Raw genomic sequence first — 9605 nt, forward strand, 5'->3', positions numbered from 1 at the left:
TATATATGAGTTAGCATATGGTATTTGTTTTTTCTCTTTCTGGCTTACTTCACTCTGTATGACAGACTCTAGGTCTATCCACCTCATTACATATAGCTCCATTCTTTCCTTTTTAATGGCTGAGTAATATTCTATTGTATATACGTACCGCATCTTCTTTATCCATTCATCTATTGATGGGCATTTAGGTTGCTTCCATGTCCTGGCTATTGTAAATAGTGCTGCAATAAACATTATGGTACATGTTTCTTTTGGGATTATGGTTTTCTCTGGGTATATGTCCAGCAGTGGGATTACTGGATCATATGGTAGTTCTATTTGTAGTATTTTAAGGAACCTCCAAACTGTTTTCCATAGTGGCTGTACCAACTTACATTCCCACCAGCAGTGCAGGAGAGTTCCCTTTTCTCCACACCCTCTCCAATATTTGTTGTTTCTAGATTTTTTGATGATGGCCATTCTGACTGGTGTGAGGTGATACCTCATTGTGGCTCTGACTTGCATTTCTCTAATGATTAGTGATGTTGAGCATCTTTTCATGTGTTTGTTGGCCATCTGTATGTGTTCTTTGGAGAAATGCCTATTTAGGTCTTCTGCCCATTTGTGGATTGGGTTATTTGCTTTTTTGGTATTAAGCTGCATATCATGATCAATTTTGCACACATTTGTTCACCATTTTCCTTTCCATTTCTGTAAATTACCTGCGTGTTTGCATTTTTTTTGCTGCAATCTTACTTTTTTTCTCGTTGATAAACATATGCCCTTTGTACATATTTACACTCTCTCTTGCCTTTTATTGTTGCTTATCTTTTTGTTTTTCCTTTGTGATTCTTTCCATTTCTTTTAAACATAGAAAACCTCATCCATCCAGGGATCAGAAAGATGTTTCATACATTTTTTTCTTAGTTTTTTTTTTATGGCTTTATAGTTGGAGGAAAAAAATAAATCTCCCAGGCCTTTGCTGTGGAAGTTTCTTCTCCCTGTAATGTCCACTAGCCCCCCTTCTCCAAATGGTGACATTCATTTGGAGCTGAGATCCAGTAGAGGCCTGCACTGAGACTCCCCTTCTAGCTAGAAAGGGTCTTGTCATCGTTTTTACCTCCACTCAACAAACTACTACATTCTTCCATTATAGCATCTCCATTTCTTTCACTTTTTTTTCAATATGCATCTAATGCTTGTCCACCCTGTTTTCTGGACTCTGGAGAGAGTGGGGAATCAGTCTCAACCCCACTCTATGATATGTATAGTTCAGAAGTAGGGGCAGAAGGTAAATAGTTATGTATTCAATATGCTTAACTCCATTAATTCAATATTTATTCAACAAAATAATATGTAAGTACACATGTAGATAATTTGTGCTGTTATGGGCATTTATGAGAAGGAAGGGGATTTTAGTTAAAATAATATAGTAAGATTAGAACAAGAAACAAGAGGCATACACACTGAAAATGATACATTGCAAAGGTGTATCATTAATAGCAAATTCTATGATTGCTTGCTTAGAAAGCTAAGGATGATTAAGAAATCTTTTTAGCAAGGCAGATGGATACAAGACAATTTAATGAAAAAAAAAACCCCAGCTTTTGTATTAATTATCAATAACCAGCTGGAAAATATATTGGAAAAAGATCCCACTCACAGTTGCAACTTCCACTTTGAGGAGGAGATATTTAAACTGAGACCTAAAGGGAGAGATGGAGGCAGCCACGTAAGGGAGTATTAGGGCATAAGCATTTCTGGCAGAAGCAATAGCAAGTACAAAGTCCCAAGACGCAAAAGTGCTTGATGTTCAAGGACCATAAGGGAAGCCAGCGTGGTTTGGGCATGGCGAGCAAGGGTGGGGGGCAGAGACAGGAGATGAGTTCAAAGAGAGGGCAGGGGCCCTAGAGGACTTTGCAAGGGGCTCACAATCTCTCTAGGTGCAATGGAATGCATTGGTGGGTTTGAAGCAAGCAAGTGACGTGCTCAGTTTTATATTCTATAAAGACCACTCTGGAAGTTGTGTAGGGAATGGACTTTAAGGAGCAGGAATGGAAGTAAGGAGACCAATGAAGAAGTCTTAGCAGTGAGACACTGGAGAGACTGTGGTGGGAAGTTGGCAGGTGAAGAGCAGCAGATGGATTACAGATGGATTTTTGTACTCGGGCCAACAAGATGTGGCTATTGAGTGGACATGGAGAGTTTAGAAAAAGAAAGTAGTTAAGGCTGATCCCAGGAGTATTAGTACCATAAACTGGGTGGCTGTCTTATAAGGTCACCCAGGGCTGCTATAATGAAATACCACAGGCTTGGGGAGAGGGGGAGCTTAAACAATAGACATCTATTTTCTCACAGTTCTGGAGATTGCGAAGTCCAAGATCATGGTGCTGGCAAATTTGGTTTTTGCTGAGGCCTTTTCCTTATTTGCAGATGGCAGCCTTTTTGCTGTGTCCTCACATGGCCTTTCCTTTGTGTGAGCACAGTGAGAGAGGAATCTCTGGTGTCCTTTCTTTTTCCTCTAAGGATACCAGCCTAATTGGATTAGTTCCCACCCTTGCAACCTCATTTAACCTTAGTTATTTCCCTAGAGACCTCATCTCCAAATATAGTCCCACTGGGGGTTAGGGCTTCAACATAGGAATTTGGAGGGGAGGTACAAACCACAACAGTGGTTTAAATAAGAAATGTATTGTCTCACAACTCTGCAGGCTAGAAGTCCAAGATCAAGGTGTGGGCAGGATTGGTTCCTTCTAAGGGCCATGAGGGAGAATGTGTTCCAGGCCTGTCTCCCAGCTTCTGATGGTTTACTGGCCAACTTGAGTGTTCCTTGCCTTGTAGACACATCACCCCGATCTCTGTCTTCATCCTCACATGGTGTTTTCTCTCTCTCCCTCTGTGTGTGTGTGTGTGTGTGTGTGTGTGTGTGTGTGTGTCCATGCTACCCCTTTGTATAAGGACACATAGTGAATGAGAGACCCACCCTACCCCAGTATGACCTCATCTTCACTATTTACATCTGCAATGACCCTATTTCCAAATAAGGTCGAATTCTCAAGTCCTTGAGGTCAGGGCTTCAACATATGAATATTTGGAGGACACAACTTAGCCTGTAATAGCAGATTTCTGCCTTAGAGAACTAGGTGAATATGGGGTTCCATCTACTGAAAGAGGGAAGACTATTGGACAAGCAGGTTTGTGGGGGTATCAAAAGTTTTGTTTCGAACATATTACACTTGAAATGCTAAGTAGGTATCTAAGTTTTGGGATATAAAGTGGACAGTTGCATGTATGAGTCTAGTTCACTAAAGAAATGTGGTGTGGGCTGTGTATGTGTGTGTGTGTGAGAGAGAGAGAGAGAGAGATTTAAAATTATGGGACTGGATGTGTTCACCTAGGGTGTGAAAGGAGGTAGAGAAAAATCCAACATCCAAGTTTAGGAGTTGGGTGGAAGAACCAGCAAAGGAGAGTGAGAAGGAGCAGCCAGTGAGGTAGTAGGTGGGGAAAACAGAAGTCAGGTGTCCTAGAATCTTAGAGAAGGGAGTGTTTAACAGGAAAGGCTGTCCAGTGAGTCAACACTGCTGAGAGCCAGAGTAACAGTAGGGCAGAGAAGTGAAGGGTGAACTTGGTAACATGGAGTCCATAGACGACCATGGTAAGAGCAATTTCAGTGGTGGCATCTAAGGCTGGATTCAAGTGTGTTGATGACGACCCTGGGAAGAGAGAGGAATTTAGGACAGTACCTGCAGACAAGTGCCTTGAAAGGAAGCAGAAAAATGTAGCGCTTTCTGGGGAAGGAGGTGGGAGTCAAGAAATGACTTTTTTTTTTTTTTTTTTAAGATGGGAATGATGACAGCAGATTTGCATGGTGAGGGGACTGGTCAAGTAGAGAGAGGGAATCCTGTGATTCTGGACAGAGGGCCAAGTGGGAAGGGGTGGGATCTAGAGTACAGAGAAGGCATCAGCCTTAGAAAAGACAAGGAAGACGTCCACCGTTTTAGCTTGAGGAAAGGAGGAAAGATTGGTTATAGAGGACGGCAGGTTAATATGCTTGGCGATGGTATGATGAGGGAATTTCTGTTCCATATGTTCTAATTTCTAAATTGGATACGGACAAAGTGAGCAGGAGGGAAGTGGGAAGACATGGGGACTTGGAGGATAGAGCAAATCATCATTCTGAGAATGGACTGGAGAAACACAAAACGCAGAAGTCCTTCTGCGCAGTGAGGTGTGCCTGGTGAGGTTGGAGAGCATAGATATATAGGGCTGTACAATCTGCCAACTTGTGCGATTCTCTCTAGCAACACAGAGATGCTTAAGTGCAGGCGCACAGAGTACAAATAGTTGGGTTCATCCAAGATTGGGGATTTGCCAGTCAATTGTGAAAGAGGGAAAGAATGGCCAGAGAGAGATGATATGATGGATCATGACTCCGAGGGCACTTGGAGAATAGAGAAGGGAGATATACCATGGAGCTGACCAAGGGCTGGACTGAAATCTTGAAAATAGGATTCCATCTGGCGTAGAGTCTGGCCCAATGTAGGTGCTCAGCAAATATTTTGAATTGGTCACAAGGGAGGCCACCGGAGAAATGCAATACTGTGACCATACACCAGGGGGCAAGAGATAACAAGAAATTAGTCCGATCAAGCTCCGCCTAAAGTTTGGGGGCTGTGTGGCCAGAGCTCCAGGGGACCTCCTGGCTGCTCTAAGCTTCCCCAGGCCCTGGGGGTAAATGATGCTGCCTACCCAAACTGGAGTCTACTGTAGGTACCACCAAGTGGCTGGTGGTAGAGTGTGTGGTGATGGAAATGAAGAAACCATGAGCCTAAGGCAGAGATAAGGGAACCTCCTTCATGCATTCCTGTCCTGCACTCCTGGTTCATGTCTGGGCTCTGAACAATGCCCCAGACCTGAGCAATCACAGGAAACAGACTCTAAGTGTTCTTAGGCACCCTAAGGTACAGAAAACTGGTACCAAGAAGCCCAACCTGTGTGTTGGCCCTGAGAAGCCATCCCACCTTCCCCCTGAGGCTAATACCATGGGATATAGCCTCACATACTAGCCCTGATCTTGAGGGGCCCTAGAGCTATGTGCCCAGAACCTGCAAAGGTGTTTGCTGAAGCAGGGGCCTGGGAAGTTTCTGGAGGAGAGGAGAAACCTATTGCTCAACGCACCTTCCCCAATGCCTCTTATGTGTCCAGGCCATGTTGGGAACACAAGACAATGTTGACTATCCAGTCGTCTGTTTGTCCATCCGTTCCTCATTCATTCACACTGTCCCTACCCACTACTGTGTGTTAGGGGAGGAAAAAATTATGCCCAATAGGATAGACGGGGGAAAGGGAGGTGTCAAGGTCGATGTCTGACTACTGGCCTGAGTGACTGAGAGGTTGAAGGTGCTGGTTTCTGGAGATGCTGAAGAGCCTGTTTTTGGCTACATTGACACTGAGGTGCCCTCAGGACACCCATGGGGAGACGTCCAGCATGCAGTTGGATCTAAGGGTCTGGAGGCCAGCAGGGAAAGCAGGGTCGGGTATAGGGGGGTTTCGAGGCTAGGGGTTGGGGAGGGAGAAGTGTAGTAGTCAAAGTTGGAGCTGGGTCTGAAGCGTGGCTGCCAGAAGGCTGTTGTCCTTCCCAGGTGCCCTACTGTCCACAGATGCCCCTCTATGCACGAAGTCTGGCTTTTCTGATGAACCACGTGCTCCAAGGTTCTGAGTGTAAATCTCCACGTGGGCTTAGCTCTTTCCTGGAGACCTGCACTGTTCTCAGCTGAAATTACACCCCACTTCAGCTGAACTTCCAGCCCCTCTCCCACCTACCCTCCCCCCAAGGCTGGCAGCCTAACCTCTAAATAGATTACACAAACACTTGAATGCGCAATTCCACATACTGCAATTTGTCTGTCCTGTCTGTTGACCTTTGCCTCCATGCCTTTGACATGTTTTGATTCTCCAGGGTTGTGGGTTTTGTTTCATCAACAAGGTGACCGTGTGGTTAATTACCCTTTGACCTTTGGGGTCAGGGCCTCCATCTGGGCAGGAAACATCCACAGCTCCAGGAGTTTCTTGGCATTTAGTTGTCACTGCCAACCTCCTCACCCCGTGCTCCTCCCCCTCATCTCCCTGCAATGTTCCCGCCTCCCCTGGGTTACAAAGGGATATGCCAAGTTGAGGGCATGCTTCGTGCTTCATGACTTCCGCCCAACTTTCTCATCCACCAAGCCCTCCCCCAAGTTCCATCAGAAACTGGCAATTCAGGGGCCAGGACTGTGGCCCCACAGCAGGATCTGCCCACCCTCATCTCTGAGTCCCAGCCTGAGGACAAAGCCTGAGGAATGGTGGCAAGATGACTGGCTAATGTTCAGAAGCTTAAGAACAGTTATACCTGAGCGAAATAGAAGGTGCACAGAGGAAGAAGGCCTTCCTGGGGCCTGTTGCTGGGAAAGTGGGCTGCCTTTTGCACCCAGTGACGGCCTGCTGGGAGTTTGCCCAAGAAGGCTCGAGGGCCTCACCAGCTTGACTTGTCACTTGAAGATCCTGCCTCAAGCAGCTGCTTTTCTTTGTGAAACGTTCTCCAGGTAGCTGGAAGGACCTCGGTTGAAGATGTTCATTGGCGCGTGTATATAGGGAAGGCTCAGGCTGCCAAGTACTGTGTTTTGGGGGCCCCAACATCTGCCCACTGAAACTGAGGCAAGAAGAGGCGATGGCATGTGCACCGCAGGGGCTGAGCACAGACACACGTGCTCCAGGGGGAGCCCTGGCAGTGGCGGGAGGACAGGGAGCAGAGAGAGCCTTCTGGCTGGGCTCTGCCTCCTGGGCAGGGATCGGAAATGCAGAGACGGGAGGCAAGGACATTCAGGGTGTAAAGAAGAGGGATGATTCCATGAGGGCAGGAAAGCCAGGGCTTGTGTCCAACCCAACAGTTCCACGAGGCCAGGGGCAGAGTGTGTGAAGGGCGGACGACCATGTACTTGTGGAGGAAGGGTGAGGCTGGGCCACTCCAGGCTGACAACTGGGCTTTTCTTTGATAAGCAATGGAGAGCCATTCGTCTTGCTTAACCATGAAAACAGAAAAACACTCCAATGATTTCCTATGCCCTATGGAACATCTAATTGGGTCCTAGCTACCAACTGGAGTCTTCATTATGGTTGTGGGGGCCCGTTTTGAGAGATGGGGGTGGAATTTGCTGCAGCTCTAAGCCCCCAGGCCCATCTTAGCCCCTTCTCTTCTGCCCAACTTCTCTCCCACAAACTTTCCTTCCCAGGGATTTTAACAAAAGTGAACAACACTCATATGCCAGAATGTCCCAAGGCCGCCTTCACTTTCATTGCCTTCAAAGTACTTGGAAGTGGGGGGGGGGGAGGTTGGGGGGAATTAATTGGGAGATTGGGATTGCCATATATACATTAGTAATAAGAAAAAAAATCAAATTGTACACTTTAAAAAATAAATTAATTAAATTAAATTAAAAAAAAAAAAGTACTTGGAACACTCGAGATACCACAGAGGACTTTGGCCAGTGCTGTGCTGTTTTCTGCTGACGTGAGCAAAGGAAGATCATGGATCAGTGCTGGGGTTTTAATAACACTCTTCTTTATTATCAAAGTTGTTTGGGAATAGGAACATTTCTAGATATTTGAAGACATAAAAACCACATGAATATTCAGCTGTTAAAGTCTGTGCTTGGAGTATTCTATTACGTCCTGAGTCTTGCTCAGTGAGGAGGCTGTGAGGCCCACCTGGGATGAGCTGATGGGGGCGGGGGTCACGGCAGCTGTGTCTGGAAGGTCTGCCACGTGTGGCAGCGGGGGCAGCTCTGCCGTGTTACTCCAACTTCCTCGACCCCATCAACCCCCAGAGAAATGCAACTCCTATACTTTTCCAGACAGGGGATGCCAATTTGGCTTCATGCTAGAGGGGTAAACAAATTCTCACCAAGCCACCATGAGGTCCTGTGAGGTAATGGTAAGGCGACAATGCTCTGGGTCAGGGGTCACCTTGCTGACCTCCTTGTGAGAGGCTGCCTGCTTTGCATCTTGGGGCTGCTGGTGGCGGTGTGGAGGGAAGGAAGGCCAGGGTCTGGGGTCCCAGATCCACTGTGTCTGGGCCCACTTCTGCTGTAGGAGCCTTGTGCCCACAAGATCGAGATGCTCTGGCCACTCTGTGCCTCTCCCCCTCTCCCTCCCGCAAGGGCGAAGCTGGTGTGGGTCAGGCCCCTGGGGTGAGGACAAGGTATCTAGCAGAGGTGCACAGCAAGCAGGAAATTCTGGGGCAAGCAGCCCTCCTGTCCCAAGCCACATGCCCAGCCATCGACTTGTGTGTGGGTTAAGGTGCTCAGGGCCTGAGGCTGAACGCTGCTGCCTCTCTGAGGCCACCCTGGAAGGAGAGGCGGGTGGCTGAGGCTGGGGTGCTGGGAGTGGGCGTCCCGGGAGCAAGGCTTGCTTTGCGTTTGGGTCGAGTCTCCCTCCCAGCCCCTTCCCGGGGCTATGCCTGCCCTCGGGCTGCTGGATGTACCCCTCATTTCCCTGTGCTCTGTCTCCCACACCTGAAAAGAGTCTGAGAGTCCAGACGAGTGGTTGTGTGAGGTACGCACTGTGTGTGTACGGCCTGGGTGGCCGGGAGGGAGCGTGATGGACACAAAACATTCATCCAGAGTAGTTCCAGGTGGAGCATTCACTTGTGGTATGGGTCGCAGAGTCCCCAGAACCTCCTGGAGCAGTTTAGCACAGACCATGGGGACAGCCATAGCTTTGTCCCAGTTGGAGCTGTGGCCTTGGGAGCTTGTCCCATGACCAGTCTTCTTGACACAAGTCATGCCCACACTTCTCCCCTGCCCTGGGCAAGGCTGGGACAGAACCCACCCCTCACTCAGTTCACAATTGAGAGTGCATACAAGTCACCAGTTTCTCATTTCTTTGTTGCTAAAGCCACCCCTGACCCTCGTGTAGACACTGACATCTCTTGGCCTGGTGAGCCCTGCCTCTCCCAGAGCCTGACAGCAGACAGCTTTCTCCTAGGCTACAATCATCAGGAGACCCTCTGAAGCTGGGGGAATTAGGGCTCATGCCTGGGAAAATAAGTGAAAAGTACCAACTGGTCCCAGTTAAAGCCACTGGTCCACCCAGGCAGCCACGTCTAAGGTCTCAGCCAGGAGTACCACGAATGCCTCGGAGCAGGGTCTGGGCCCAGAACTGCCTGGGAGAACTCACTCACCATGCTTTGACTTCCGTCATATCCAAACCAAACTCAGGACTGGACCAGCCAGCATGTGAGCACTGGTTCTGGGCTTTTGGTCCCTGTGCCCTCAAGTTTCCCCATCCTAAGATGGGGTGCCCCTGCAGTTATTCCTGTGGGGATCCCTGCAAAAAACAGGCCCGGGCAGCTGCCTCTCTGACCCTCTGGCAAGGCAGCTTGAGGGCTGAGCTGGAAGCTAAGCAGCTGATTGAAGCAGAGCCTGAGGGGACCACAGGTGTCCTCAGCTCAGGGTCCCTGTCTGAAATCCAGAAGGTGGTGAAGCCAGAGTAAGCTCGGCCAGATGGGACAAACCCTGGCCCAGGCACACCCTAAACATGGAATTCAAACAATAACCCCAACTGAATGTCTTCAGCCTAAACTTAACCCT

The sequence above is a fragment of the Hippopotamus amphibius genome, chromosome X, assembly GCF_030028045.1.
Source record: "Hippopotamus amphibius kiboko isolate mHipAmp2 chromosome X, mHipAmp2.hap2, whole genome shotgun sequence".
NCBI lineage: Eukaryota > Metazoa > Chordata > Mammalia > Artiodactyla > Hippopotamidae > Hippopotamus > Hippopotamus amphibius.